The following is a 16291-nucleotide window of genomic DNA, read 5'->3' on the forward strand; positions in this document are numbered from 1 at the left end:
TCTGAACATATATAGGGTATAGAACATAGATTGGTTTTAAATATAGGTTCCTTGAGAAAAACTGAAAAAACAAAAACAAGGGACTCATATTTGAGATGAAAAGCATATGGAGCAGAACCATTGAGATGACTTTCTCTGATGGCAAGATTAAAATGGAGAACCTCTTCTAAAGCCTATATCTTTTTACTAGGCCCTGTAGTTCCTGGATTTACATACTACAGTAATGGGATTTATAGAATCTAGAATAAAGATAGTGGGGTGGCAGAGGTGGGAATAGGGCTCCAAGATCTATGGAATGCTATATGTCCCTAGAAATGTGAGTGTAGCTACCCTTTGCCTTGATGAAGGTATTTGGTTTTTGGCTTTTAAATCTTCTTTGATTTGACCATCTTTAATCACATCATACTGCCATTACTTGAAATTGACAGAGAATCAGGATTCAAGAGTGTTTAAGCAAACTAGGAAATCTGAAAGCAAAAAAAAGTGGCTCTTTTAAAAGTCCAATTTATGCATAAATAGTAACTAAAGACCTACTTTCTCATAACAGGAAGGGAAGATCCATCTCGCTAGGTCTGAAGTGGGAGTTAAAAGACCTTTGGGTTTCTTCCAGAAGAAAACTAAAAGTTTTGGGGAAAAGTTGAGATTTAACTGTGGTTTTGATTTCACATTTAATTGAAAAATGTTCTGGAGAAAAGTGAAATTTTCAACTGAACTGATCCAGGTCCCAGAGCTTGTTTTATTTTTTTTTCAAGTGCTATGGTTCCTGCTGTGACTGACACCCCAAAATAGAAGAACAGCCAGAAAAGATGTCCCAGTTTCTACACCTAGTGCTGAAAACCTTTAATTGCCTCAAATGAAGAGTCCATTGCCCTGGATGTGCCTGGGTGCTTCTATTTTGGGGTGATACCTCTTTGCAAGCAACATTTTCCGTAGTCTTGTTTTTCCAAGATACCAAACACCAGGAAATGACACAAAATTCAGAGAGGGTGTAGAGTGAGGCCTGGTACTCAAAAACCGCATTGTAGCAGGAATAGGAAACAAGTAGGATAAACAGTGAACATAAGTGGGTGTCCAAAGAACAGCCATTGGGACAGGGGAGAAAGAGAAGGATGACAGAGAAAACTGAGACAGAAGGAAAAGGGTAGGGGTAGAGAGAGAAAACAGGGAAGTGAAACTCTGATAAATGCCAGTGAAGTAACTAGAATGGGGCAATTGAGACTTTGTCTATGGACAACAAATTTGTGGGGTCATGATAAAACCTGCAATATTTCAGTACTCTAGAACAGCAGAGTTTAGTATTGAGTTAACAAGGATGATCAGGCAAATGCTGAGCTTCCAGGTGGTGGCCTTGGGTCAGCTCCTCCCACTCTCTCTCAAAAGACAGCATGATACCCCTACATAAACCCACAAGACAACCACCCAAGCAATGGCTTTGCAATGGTGTTCCATACTTTCTGTCTACATGCCATGAGAACTACTCTTCCTAATCAAATGAGAACGTTCTTCTCGGTGGTTGCCTAGTGCTAGATTATGATCCTTGCTGCAGACTCGAAAATTCATAAATGTGGAAATAAATTTGGATAAATACTCAGAAATGGCTTCAAGTACAGATCCACAGATGGATTATGCCTGACACCTACTAATCTAGCTCCTTCCTGACCAAGTGGTTGGCACCCTCTGGGTACAGGAAAGCTATTCTGGTGCCAGCCTGAGATTTTCATTTAGATGGTAGATTTCCCACTATCCCCTTGAGGGAAGGGCCAGAAAACATTCCCCTTAGGGAACTGAGAAATTAATTTAAGTGAAGTTGTTACTGTCTGGAATATAGTTACCACGGTTATTATTCCCATTTCATCAATAGGGAAATCAAGACTTAGAGAAATAATGTGATTTATTCAAAGCTATAACATGTACATCCATGGCATAGTGGATAAAGAACTGGCCTCAGAAAAAATGGGGTCAAGTCTTGCCCCTGAAACATACTGGTTGTGTGACCCTGGGCAAGTAACTTATCCTCTCAGAGCTCTAGTCAACTCTTTAAAAAAGTCTATACACAACCCAAGCTTTGGCATGGTTTTCATTTGAGGGTGAGAAGGACTCTGCCAGCTACTTCTTAAAAAGAATCTACTTAGCTGACAGGAGCTGGCATTCTAAGGCATTGGGGTATATTTTGTTTGGATGGAAGGGAAGAAAGAAGAGTTGAAAGCATGAGCCCATGGAGAATGATCTGCAGTGGGGAGTCCCAGACATCTGGAGGATACATTATGTCATTTACAACACTTGCCCTAGGATAGGCATAGCAAAGTAAGAAAGGAAGTAAGAGGAAAATGTTGAGCTAAAGAGTAACCTCACATTTTTTGTGATTTAGCTCAGGTAAGTGAGCACAATCAGTTTCTGGCTTTTGCTATTATTCCTATGAGATAATAATTAAAATATCTCTTCTTGGTGCACTAGATGGATTTCATGCCTGAATTCCTGCCAGACTTCTTTACCTTCCTCCACTTTCCTTGTCCCTGGAAAGGGAGATGCCAAGCCCACCCTATGAGCCTTCTGAAAAATAAAGCCATCTTTATGGAGAGAGGGGTATCAAGACCTGGAAACCTTTCCTAATTAATTCAGTAACCTAGAGATAACTTAGAAGTCACTGAAGCACGGATGTTTGTCTCTGTGAACTGGGCCTGGTTGGTGATTGGCAAGGGATGCCATCTTGGAGCCAAATTAGCACAGAAAATGTCCTGATGGTCCACAAGGAACAGAGAGATGGGGTTAGAATGCTTAGCTTTCATTGTGAGCCATCTGCTCAGGGAGGAAGCTGGAGAGAAAGGAGCAATATATTTCTGAAATATACTTCATTTCTATTTCCCCTTCCCCTCCCCCAGTTCCTGCTCTTTCTTTTGTCCAAAGGTCCTCACCTCATGCTATCCAAAATGATTCACAGTACAGTGGGAAAGATGAGTTGTTATAACCCATCTGAGAAAAGAAGGAAAATAATTAGACCTAGTGTTTTATTTTATGAAACATCAACTCCGATGCAATTGGGTATTTTTCAGGACTGCTGTGAAACCAGTGGTGACTGGTGAACATGGCATGAATTCTTTTGGGGGGCTCATTTCTTTAATGCATTTCAAAATAATTCAGGCCTTCTTCAAAGCTAGAATGCCATGTTGAAGAGATCACAGCTTTCTAGACTGGTCTGCCTATGAGAGACCTCCTAATAATAAAAAAACTAGGATTTATATAGCTCTTTAAGGTTTGCAAAGTGCTTTACAAACATGCCATTTTATTTTCACAATTACTCAGCAGCAAATGCTGTTATTATTCCAGATGGTAAACTGAGGCAGACAGCAGCTAAATAACTTGTCCTGATTCCATAGCTAGTAAGTATCTGAGACTGGATTCAAACTTATTTCTTCCTGACTAGTTGCTTCCCAGTGCCTTGGAGATGTGATTAACATGGTGTGAGGGAGAGTCTTGAGGGCCAGATATTGAGCTCTTGATATCTGATAGTCAAGGTACCCTAACTTTTGACCCAAATGCCCTCTGAATGAGGAAATGACTTAGAAAGAACTCTGAAAAGCGTGCCTTTCACATTTTCATAATGATTCATTTCAGCTTAGTTGGTTCTCCATTACTGAAGGCCAAATGGCTTCTCTGATAGATGCAGATACTATAGGGTTACTTTCCCAGAATGATTAATTCTGGAGTGTGTGCTGTTCTTTCTCATAGTGGGGATATTTTGTCTATGGAGATTTCTACCCATATCAAACACAATCCCATACTTTGCCTCCAAGTTTTGGGGCACAATTACCCCTAGAAGCTTCCCCCACTGACCCATTGCTGTTACTGTTTCCTAGAGTCACAGTTTTCACAAAGGTGAAGTATAAGGTAGTCAGGGGTACAGGTCTCTTCCTCCTAGCATGACTTGCGTTCATAGCCATCCTTCTGCCTGCTATGAGAGAGTCAATATAGAATAATAAAAAGATCCCCGTGTGTCAATAAGAGCACAATTAAGATTGGAACTTAAATGTATTGTTTCCCTGGTAATGTTTAGCCACTTGTTAGTATGAGTGGAGAAGGCAGATGAGAAGTTAGGCCTTCCTTTTCCTTTGGGGGAGGATAAGAAAGGAGGAGAAGTGGCATATTGAGAAAAAAAAGCATCAATAAGTAATTTAAAGACTCCAAACTTTGGACACCAATACTTTGAAAAAAAATACTCTGAGGTCTTTACATGGTATCTCATTCTCTATTCTCCTGTTTCTGCATCATTCTGGTCCTCTGGTTACTTTGCATCTTGTCATCCACTCTCTTTAACAAGGTGATATATAGCTGCCGTCTCCTCTGGTCTTTCTTCTCTCTCCAGTATCCCATTGCTGTGACTATCTCTCTTTAAAAAATTAATATTTTACTTTTCCCCAGTTACATGTAAAAATAATCAACTCTTGAAACTCTTGAGTTCCAAATTCTCTTCCACCCTCCTCCCCCTCTCCTATCATTGAGAAGAAAAGGAATTTGATGAAAGTTATGCATGTGCGGTCACACAGAATATATTTTCATATCTGACATATTGCAAAAGAAAAGACAAAAAAAAAAAGAAAGTTTGAAAATAGTATACTCTGATCTGCATTCGGATTCTATCACTTCTTTCTCTGGAGGTAGATAGCATTTTTTTTCATTCAGAATTGTCTTGGCTCTTTGCATTGGTAGAAATGGCTAAGTTATTCAGTTGATCATTGTACGGTATTGTTGTTCCACTGTACAATATTCTCCTGGTTCTACTCACTACATTTTGCATCAGTTCATGTTAAGGCTTTCCAGGTTTTTTTGGAAAGCATTCTACTCATCATTTTTTATGGCACAATAGTGTCCCATCACAAGCACATACCACAACATATTAAATCATTCCCCAATTGATGAGCATCCCCTCAATTTCCAAAACTTTGCCACCACAAAAAAGCTGCTATAAATATTTTTGTACAAATATGTCCTTTTCCTTTTTTAAATCTTTTTGAGATACAGACCTAGTAGTGGTATTGTTGTTTTGTGTAGTTTATAGCCCTTTGGGCATAGTTCCAAATTATTCTCCAGAATGACTCTACCCAGTGCATTAGTGTCCCAATTTTCCTACATCCCCTCCAACATCTGGCATTTCCCTTTTCTATCGTATTAGCCAATCGATAGATATGAGGTGGTACTTCAGAATTGTTTTAATTTGCATTTCTCTAATCAATAATGATTTAGAGCATTTTTACTTGAATATAAATAACTTTAATATCTTCATCTGAAAACTTTCTATTCATGTCTTTTGATTAATTATCGATTTGGGAATGACTTCTGTTGTTATACATTTGACTCAATTCTTTATATATTTCAGAGATGAGATTTTTATCAGAGAAATTTGCTCTAAAAATTTCCCCCCACTTTTCTGCTTTCCTTTTAATCTTGGTTGCATTGGTTTTGTTTGTACAAAACTTTTTTAATTTAATGTAATCAAAATTATCCATTTTATATTTTGTATGCTCTCTATCTCTGGTTTGGTAATAAATTCTTTAATTATCTATAGGTCTGACAGGTGAGCTATTCCACAATCCCCTAATTTGCTTTTGGTATCACCCTTTATATCTAAATCATATACCCATTTTGACATTATCTTGGTATGCGTTGTGAGGTATTGATGTATACATAGTTTCTGCCAAACTTCTTTCCAGTTTTTCCATCATGTTTGTCAGATACTGAGTTCTTGTCCCAAAAAGAACTTTGTGTTTGTCAAACAAAAGATTATTATTGTTATTTCCTACTATATATTGTGTATCTAATCTATTCCACTGAAACACACCCCCATTTCTTAGCGAGGACCAGATTGCTTTGATGGGGACCATTACTGCTTTGCAATACACTTTGAGATCTGGTACAAGTAGACCCCCTTCCTTCACATTTCTTTAAATTAATCACCTTAATATCCTTGATCCAGATACATTTTGTTATTTTTTTCTAGCTCTATAAAATACTTTTTTGGTCATTTGATTGGTATGGCATTGAATAAATAAATTAATTTAGGTAAAATTGTCATTTTTATTATGTTGGTTCAGCCTACCCATGAGCAATTACTATTTTTCCAATTGCTTAGATCTGACTTTATTTGTGTGAAGTGTTTTATAATTGTGTTCATAGAATTCCTGGGTTTGCCTTGGCAGGTGGACTTTCAAGAATTTTATATTGTCTACAGTTATTTTGAATGGAATTTCTCTTTCTATCTGTGACTACTGGGCTTTGTTGATAATATATACAAGTACTGATGATTTATGTGGGTTTATTTTACATCCTATGACTTTGCTAAAGTTGTTAATTATTTCAACTAGTTTTTAGTTTATTCTCTGGGATTCTCCAAGCATACCATCATATAATCTGCAAAGAGTTATAGCTCTGTTTCCTCATTGCCTGTTCTAATTCTTTCAATTTCTTCTTCTTCTCTTATTGTTATAGCTAGCACTTCTAGTATAATATTGAACAATAGTGGTGACAATGGGCATCCTTGTTTCATCTCTGATCTTATTAGGAATGCTTCTAGCTTATCCATCACAGTAACACTTGCTTTGGTTTTAGATAAATACTACTTATTATTTTAAGGAAAGCTCCATTTATTCCTATACTTCTAGAATTTTTAATAGGAATGAATGTTGAATTTTGTCAAAAGCTTTTTTTCCCTGAATCTGTTGAGATGAACATATGATTTTTGTTGGTTTTGTTATTGATATGGTCAATTATGCTGAAAGTCTTCCTAATATTGAACCTTCTCTGTATTCCTGGTATAAATCCCACCTGTTCATAGTGTCTGATCCTTGTGATAAGTTGTAACAATTCCTTTCTAGCATTTAGTTTTAAAATTGCAACAATATTCATTAGGAAAATGGTCTATAGGGATGAGTCAAGATGATAGAGTAAGCTGTAGATCGCTGTCCCTTTCCCATTCTCATCCCCAAACACCCATAAAACAGTGATGCAGAACAGATCCTGGAACAGAGGAGCCAGCAGAAAGATGAGGTACAGCAGTCTTTTGATCCAGGAGACACAGAGGATCAGCAAATAAGGTCCATATCACTCAGGTAAAAGGGGAGCAGAGTCCAGGACAGCAAGCATCCCAGTAAGCCTGCAGCAGGCTCCACCTCAACAAATCAGTGGGAGAGCCTGAGCCTCAGACTATCGGACCAGGCAAACACCAACACCAGGACCCCCCCCCTCCATGTTCCTTAGCACAGGCAGGGGAACTGGCAGACCCTAGCTTGGAGAACCACCATGTGCACACGGCAGCCCTGGATGGGCAGGTGTCCTCCAACAGCCAGACCTTCTGGTACTTCAGTGCAGCCCTGAGTGAGCAGGTGTCCTCTAGCAACCAAACATCCCTATGTTTCAACACAGCCCTGGGTGGGCAGGCATCTTCCCGCAGTGGACTTCCATGTGCTTCAGTGCAGCACTAGGAAAATGCAGAAAAACTCCACTTAGCCTCAGCACACACCAGACACCACCATGAGGACCCCAGCTCAGCACCAGGTAAGGTGCCAGACCCTACAGCCACCAGCAGCCAGCATCTGAGGCCCCAGGTCACAAAGCTAGTGTCTAGGCCCCTGGACCCCAGCACAAGAAGTTTGGAACAGTGCCTCTCGCACCCCAGATGCAGAGCTCAACTGTAAAAGGCAGGAAATTGGCAAACAAGATGAGCACAAAGCAAAAACAAACACTGACTATAGATTCTTTTTATGAGAACAGTGAAGATAAAAGCACAAACTCAGAAAAGAACAACATTGTCAATATACTTACATCCAAAACCTCAAAGGGAAATATAAACTGGTCTCAAGCTTAAAAAGCCTTCTTGGAAGGGCTCAAAAAGAATTTTAAAAGTCAAATAAGAGAGATGGAAGAAAAATTGGGAAAAGAAATAAGAGGCATGCAAGAGAGAGTCAGCAGCTTGGAAAAGGAAAGACAAAAATTGACTGTAGAAAACAATTCCTTAAAAAATACAATTGACCAAATGGCAAGAAAACAACTCCTTAAAAAGCAGAATTGGCCAAATGGAAAAACAAACAAACAAACAAAAAACTCCGTGAAGAAAATAACTTCTTAAAAAGTAAGTGGAAAAGGAAGTACAAAGCTAACTGAAGAAAATAATTCCTTAAAAATTAGAATTGGGTAAATGGAAGCTAATGACCCTATGAGACATCAAGAATCAGTCAAACAAAATCAAAAGAATTAAAAAAAAAGAAAAAAAGGGGCAGCTAGGTGGTGCAGTGGACAGAGCACTGGCCCTGAAGCCAGGAGGACCTGAGTTCAAATCTGGCCTCAGACCAAACACTTAACACTTACTAGCTGTGTGACCCTGGGCAAGTCACTTAGCCCCAATTGCCTAAAATAAACAAACAAACAAATAAATAAATAAATAAGCAAACAAACAAATAAATAAAAATAGAAAAACGTAAAATACTTCATTGGAAAAACAACTGATCTGGAAAATAGATCCAGGAGACATAATTTTAAAATTACTGAACTACCTGAAATCTATGATAAAAAAAAAGGAACCTGGACAGAATCTTTCAAGAAATTATCAAGAAAACTGCCCTAACATCCTAGAATCAGAGGGTAAAATAGTCATTGAATGAATCCACTGATCACCTCCTGAAAGAGACCCCAATTTGAAAGCCCCAAGGAATATCATAGCCAAATTTCAGAATTATCAGGTCAAGGAGAAAATATTGCAAGCAGCCAGAAAGAAACAATTTAAATATCATGGAACCACAGTCAGGATTATGCATGACTTAACAGCTTCTACATTAAAGGATCACAGGACCTGGAATATAATATTCTGGAAAGCAAAGAAGCTTGGATTACAACCAAGAATCAACTATCCAGCAAAACTGAATATAGTCTTTCAGGGGAAAAAATAGACATTCAGTGATATAGGGGACTCTCAATCACTCCTGATTAAAAAAAAATAGAACTGAACAGAAAATTTGGTCTTAAAATACAAGACTCAAGAGAAGAATAAAAAGATAAAACAGGAAAGAAAAAAAATTCAATAAAGTTAAACTGTTTACATCCCTACATGGGAAGATGATACTTATAACTCTTGAGAACTGTATCTTTATTATGGCATTTAGAAGAAGTATACATAGACAGTGGATGCAGGAATAAGTTAAATTTGATGTGATGATAAAAATAATTAAGAGTAAAAAAAGGATTATACTGGAAGAAGAGGAAAGGGGGAGGTGGAATAGGGTAAATTACATCACAGGAAGAGATGCAAAGACCTGTTACAGTAGAGGGAAAGAAAGAAGGAGGGTGAGCATTATTCAAACCTTACTGTCATAAAAAAAAGGAAAAGGATCCACATGTACAAAAATATTTATAGCAGCTTTTTTGTGGTGACAACGAATTGGAAATTGAGAGAATGCCCATCAGTTGGGGAATGGCTGTACAAATTTTGTTATATGAATGTGATGGAATACTATTGTTCCATAAGAAATGTAAGTAGGTGGACTTCAGAAAAAAACCTGGAAAGACTTGCATGAACTGATATTGAATGAAATGAGCAGAACTAGGAGAACACTGTACACAGTAACAGCCACATTGTGCAATGACTGACTTCTTTAAACTTAACTCTTCTGACCTAAGACAATTTGAAAAGACTCATCATGGAAAATGCTATCTACATACAAAGAAAGAACTATTTCCTTTTTCTTTTGTTGTTTTTTATGTTTTCTTTCTTGTGGTTTCCCCCTTTCATTCTGATTCTTCTTTACAATATGACCAATGTGGAAATATGTTTAATATAATCATACATATATAGACTATATCAGATTGTGTGCCATCTTAGGGAGGAGAGAATGGAAAGGGGGTGAAATTTAGAACTCAAAATCTTATAAAAGCAAATGTTGAAACTATATCTATCTATCTATATATTTACATATATAAATAGATATATTTAAAGAAAATTGTCTATAGCTTTCTTTGTCTGTTTTGGCCTGTCTTGGTTTAGGTAGCAGCACAATATTTGTGTCATAAAAGGAATTTGGTAGGACTCCTTAATTGCCTATTTTCCCAAATACTCATATATTGTATTGGAATTTTTTTTTTAAATGTGAATCCATCTGGTCCTGGGGATTTTTTTTAGGGAGCTCATATATGGCTTGTTCAATTTCTTTTTCTAAAATAGGGTTGAGTATTTAATTTCCTCTTCTGTTAATCTGGACAACTTATTTTTGTAAATATTTATGCATTCATTTAGATTGTTAGGTTTATTAGCGTTTAATTGGATAATAGCTCCCAATAATTGCTTTAATACTTTCTTCATTGGTGGTGAATTCACTTTTTTTATTTTTGATAAGGGTAATTTGGTTTCTTCTTTCTTTTTTTTTAAATTAAATTAACCAATAGTTTATCATTTTTTTTCATAAAACCAGCTCCTAGTTTAATTTATTAGTTCAATAATTTTCTTACTTTCAACTTTATTAATCACTCTTTTGAATTTTAGGATTTCCAATTTGGTATTTAACTGGGAAATTTTAATTTATTCTCTTTCTAGATTTTTTTTAGTTGCATGCCCAATTAATTAATCTATTCTTTCTCTGTTTTCTTGAAGCAAGTGGTTTAATACATAACATTTCCCTAAGTACTGCTTTGGCTGCATCCCATTAATTTTGGTATGTTGTTCCATCGTTGTCATTCTTTTTAATGAGATTATTGATTGTTTTCATGATTTATTCTTTGGTCCACTGATTTTTCAAGATTAGATTATTTAGTTTCCAATTAATTTTTAATCTATCTTTCCATTGCCCTTTTAAAATACATCTTATTGCATTAGGATCTGAAAATGATGCATTTAATGCAGGGCTTTTATGACCTACTACATGATCAATTTTTCTGTAGGTGCCATGTACCACTGAGAAAAAGCTGTATTCCTTTCTATTCACATTCAGTTTTCTCCAGAGGTCTATCATATCTAACTTTTCTAAAATTCTAGTTATCTCCTTAATTTCTTTCTTGTTTATTTTTAGTAAGATTTATCTAGTTCTGAGAGGGTAAAGTTGAGGTCCCCTACTAGTATAGTTTTACTGTCTGTTTCCTCCTGTAACTCATTTGATGCATATACATTCAGTACTGATATTACTTCATTGTCTATGGTACTTTTAGCAAGATGTAGTTTCCTTGCTTATCTGTTTTAATTAAATCTTTTTTTTTTGCCTTTCCTTTGTTTGACATCATGGTTGCTATCCTTGCTTTTTTTTTCAGCTACAGCATAATAGGTTCTACTCCATCCCCTTACCTCTACTCTATGTGTGTCTTTATGTTTCAAGTGTGTTTCTTGTAAACAATGCATTGTAGGTTTCTGGTTTTTAATCTACTATGCTATCTTCTTCTATCTTACAGGTGATTCATCCCATTAACATTTACAGTTATGATTATTGTGTATTTTCCTCCATGCTATTTGCTTTGGCTACCCTTTAAAAAAAATCCTATATTTCACTTGCTTTTATTGGTGAAGCTTCACTTAGCCTATCTTTGAAGCCTTAAATACTATAACACGTACATTTCCTTCTTGGACATGGTGTCCATAGTCTTCGTCCCAGAAAGCCAGAATCTTTGTGTCACAAATGATTGATGAAATATGCCCTTCCTGTAGAGAGGTCCGTAACACTGATAATGAAAGGTCCTATGGTTTTAGAGGCAATTAGTTCTCATTAACAGAGGGACTACTTCATGTCTTTGTTGCTCTTTATTATAAACATGTGATGGGCTGATTCTGGGGATGAAAGTGTTAAATGGAGTGGCAGCTGAGTAGCTCCTTTCATCTGTACCACTGGAAATACCAGTGCAGCCTCCTGGACTATGCAATGAGGGCCAAGTGGATGATAATTTCACATTTGGAATGATGGGTACAGAGCTTTGAGAAGGATCATGGCAGATTGGAAAGAGTGTTATGCATCAGGAAAACCAGCTTTCAATCCTGTCTTAGTCACTTACTGGCTATGTGACCCTGAGCAAATCACTTTCTCTCTTTCGTGATTTCAATTTCCTTATATATAAATTGAGGTTAAAATAATGAGGATTATAGGAATATGGGTGCAGACTGAATTTGTGATTTCACTTATATAGGAAAATTCTGGGTGCAGAATCCCCCTCAGCTAAAGCAGGTTGACACCTTCTCTGCCTAGAGCATGAAGAGGTTGTAACTTGTTCAGAGTCACAAAGCCAGGGTGTGTAAGAGACATGACTTGGACCCAGGTTTTCTCAGCTTCAAGACTAATTCTCTATTCATATGAGAAAATATATCATTTTCAATAATAATATGTATATAATCTAACCCTATCCCTAATCTATGTATATATGTATGTATGTATGTATGTATGTATGTATGTATGTATCTATCTATCTATCTATCTATCTATCTTAGGGTTAGATTGCAAAACCTTAAAGGTCTATATGTATGTTAACTATTACTGTTGCATATAACAAATAATCAATGGAAATTCCATGTATTCAAATGAAAGAGGAAAGAACAAGACCAGAGAGAAATGAGGAAATGGGGATTTTCAAGAAATGGGAGTGGAAATGACATTAAGATGGGAGTAAGAATGTGACTGATGTGGGAGCAAAAAGAGTGTTGGATTGAAAGATACAGTAGCTGGGCTCACAGTCCCGGCTCTGTTACTTCTTATCTGCAACAAAGGGTCCATTAGAGTTTTAGATTTCTGATCCAGTGAACTTTGAGAACTGAATTCTCCTCAGGAGAGCTTTAAGGATGTATCAGGTCTTCAATCTCATTTCCTTTCTTAATTCCTCTGAATTTCCCATCCATTGGTATCTCAACAACAAGCCACCAGCACTCTGGCCATTAAATGCAGCTCTCCCCTTCTCCTCTCACGGGAAACTTGGACCCAACCCTCATTGCTATAGGATCTGATGGATGAGTTTTAGGTCCAGAATCAGGTCTCAATGTCACTTTCTAACCATCTACACAGTATGCTGTTGAGTGAATACCATACCTACCTCTTCTCTAATTTTCAGCTCTCTTTTATATGTTGTCTTTCCCAATTAGAGTGCAACCTCCTTGAGGTCAGGACTGTCTTGATTTCTTGTATTTGTATTCCCAGTGCTTGGCACAAGGTAAAAGTTTAATAAATGTTCTCTCTCTCTCCATATATATACATACATATGTATGTATGTATGTGTAGGTATATATGTCTATATATATGCACACATACACACACACATATATATGTACATATATATACATACACACATATATATGTATATGGTCATCCTCATCCTCATCTATTTATCTGCTATCTGACTTCTACATGTCTATTAAATCACTTGAGAAGTATTCAGTCAATAAATCTCTTACATAGCAAATGGCCACATTACAACACAGTGAGCTAGTTTTACTGAGTTGTATATCTGAAGATGGCACCTATTTCCCCAGAATATAATTTTTTTGGAAAAGGAAATGATTTTTCAATCCTCAAATACAAAATCAGAAACCTACCTTATTGCCTATTTCCCTGCTAATTCTAATCCCAAGATTTAATGAGCAGTAACAGTTTTTATTAGACTAGAGCAGTTGGGCAATGTTTATTCATCTGAAACAGTCTGAGAAATGTAGATGATGAAACAACGGCCATGGTAGATTTGGGAAAATAAACAGGCGCAGGGAGCTGTGATGGGGGGAGGGCGGATTTTTCAATCGGGCCATAAAACTTACCAAATGTGGGGCTGGGAAAATGAAAGATCAACAAGACATAATTATATGCCAGTCACAAAGAGTTCTGTGAGGCACAGGTCCCAACTCTCCAGGGCTACACGAGGAGAAGCATTCAGTGCTAATAATTAAGAAACCCAGCACTTGTTTTTTTTTTTATAAATATTTCATGATATGTCATTGGCTTCCAGGAGGAGCCATAATGCAGTACAGCCACTGCACTTAGCAGCTGTGGAATGACACCAACCGGGCTAATTATGCTAAGATCTTACAAATTTAGAACCGAAGGCAGTAGAAGCTGACAGGCCATGTCAAGGGCTATGAATCTGGGTTAGACATGAAACTCCAGGAGTCAGCAATGTCATCCTGTTATGAGGCAACCACCTCTTGGTCCACTCCCCATGGAGTGGCACCTTGGCCAAGGGGCTTTAGCAAACACTTTCTGGCCAGAGTAGCATTTGGGGCCTTTCACATATGAAGAGGACTGTGATGAAAGGCATTTAAATCCATGCCCTCTCCCCAGATCAGTGAGGCATGGAAATAAACCATCTAATTATGTTATTAAATCTAATGAAAGTGTTGAATGGAGGGCCATTGCCAGAGAGGGCACTCAGGGATGCCCAGCTAGAAGTCCTCCCCTCCCCCAACTACTCAGAGATATTGAAGCAAAAGATCAGTCTGAGGATTCAGTGCTGTCTGTTATTGCTCTGACTTTTCTGGGGCACAGAGAGATGAAAACTCTTCATTTTGCCTCCTTAATCAGCTGCCCAGACCTTTTTCTTATGTTGAATCCATAGGATTGGGGAATATAAGCCCAAGTTCTCTGTCATTGGTTGATAGAGATGTCAGTCAATGTCAGACTAGTCAGTGACGAGAGAAAAAAATACTCATACTCGTTTGTGGGTGGCATGATGTTTACTGATAGCTCAGCCACCTGGACCTGGGTGAAAAAGAAAAGAGAAAGTAATTTCTTCCCTCTATATTTTTATGTGACTCACAACTATTTATAAAAACCTTATTGGTACAAAATCCCTAAATACAAGTGCTGATTCATTGCCTACTGCATTCTCTGGACCTGAACATCATCTACTCCAATACATTTGTAGGTCCATAGGGTCATAGATTTAGAAATAGGAAGGTCCTTAGACTTTAATTTGTCCAGTCTCTTCATTTTATAGATGAAGAATCTGAGGCCAAGAGATATTAAATGGCTTGCCCATAATCAAATAATAAATAGGAGATCCAGGATTTGGATCAAGGATTTCTGACTCAAAACACTTTCCACTGAGCCATACTTCTCAATTTTACAGATGAGGAAACTGAGGCCAAGAGAAATGAAGTTACTTGGCCGAAGTCACACAGATAGTAATTATTGGATCTAGGGATTTGAAAGTCACTATTTAAAGTCTTGGGGTTGAGACTGGGGGAGAAATAAGCATAAACTATGTCCCTGCCCTCCAGCTGCCTATGCTTCTGTTGGGAAGATGAGACTTATCTTGTGAAAAGTTGAATAACAATGCAAGGTATAAGAGAATAGAGTAAGACAATAGAAGAGTTATGACAAGAAGATACACAATTACCAAGTGTGTGGTTTAAAGTGAGTATAAGAAAAATTAGGAAGGTGGAGTTGGAGGGAGGAAATGAATCCCACTTACCTATGTGACTTTGACAAGTATCAGACAGAATAATATCAAAGGGATGATGACTCCTGTCTTCAAAGAGCTTTCATTTGAGTGCAGGGGACAACACATATAAGGAAATGATAACCAAGGAAAGAAGATTGTTGTCCAAGAAGTTATAAAGAAGATGAAAGGAACAAAAAAACAGTTTTATTGACACACCCTGTTGAGAGGCAATCATGGTAGTGTTTTTGATTACAGTTCTTAGAACGGGAAGTGTAAAGAAGGGAATGATTATGGGAGGTGGCAGGGCAGAAAACTATCCAATGACAAAATGCTGCTTGGTTCCAGGGAATGACTGGGAGAATATTTAATTTAGGTAAATAGTCAGGGAAAGAATTAAATTTGGAGTGAAAAACCACAAACCCCCTCTATGTGGAGTCAAATGTCCATTGTTTCCTCCCTTGTATATGTATCCAATTTGTCTTTCAGCTCTTTCTCAGAACATTATAGCCAGTGTAATTCTGTGAAAATATCATTTCCCTAGGTTTCCTCTTCCTCAAATCTATTTTTGAATATTTTGGGCTCCCCTGTTTTTGTATCTCACACATAGGCTCAGTTTTGTCTTTATCATGGCCTCTGCTCCTCCCTATCCTCCTTATCCATTTCTAAATTTAGTCTTCTCCTTTCTTCAAGAATCTCCCTCTTTCAGAACTCCTTCTTCCCCTTCCCTCCCCTCTTGTTTCCTAAGCCTCACTGACATACTCTGCTTAGGTACAGGGGTCTTATAACAGAATGCTTGGAAACACACCATCTCCAATGCTACCTCCTTGGCATTCTTTTCAGGCGAGGCCTGAAAGCTGCCATGCTTACTTGTCTTTGGGATAATCTATCCCTGCATATACTAGGGTAAGGTAAGGATAAT

Source organism: Phascolarctos cinereus, unplaced genomic scaffold (genome assembly GCF_003287225.1).
Source record: "Phascolarctos cinereus isolate Bilbo 61053 unplaced genomic scaffold, phaCin_HiC Scaffold_4;HRSCAF=312, whole genome shotgun sequence".
Taxonomy (NCBI): domain Eukaryota; kingdom Metazoa; phylum Chordata; class Mammalia; order Diprotodontia; family Phascolarctidae; genus Phascolarctos; species Phascolarctos cinereus.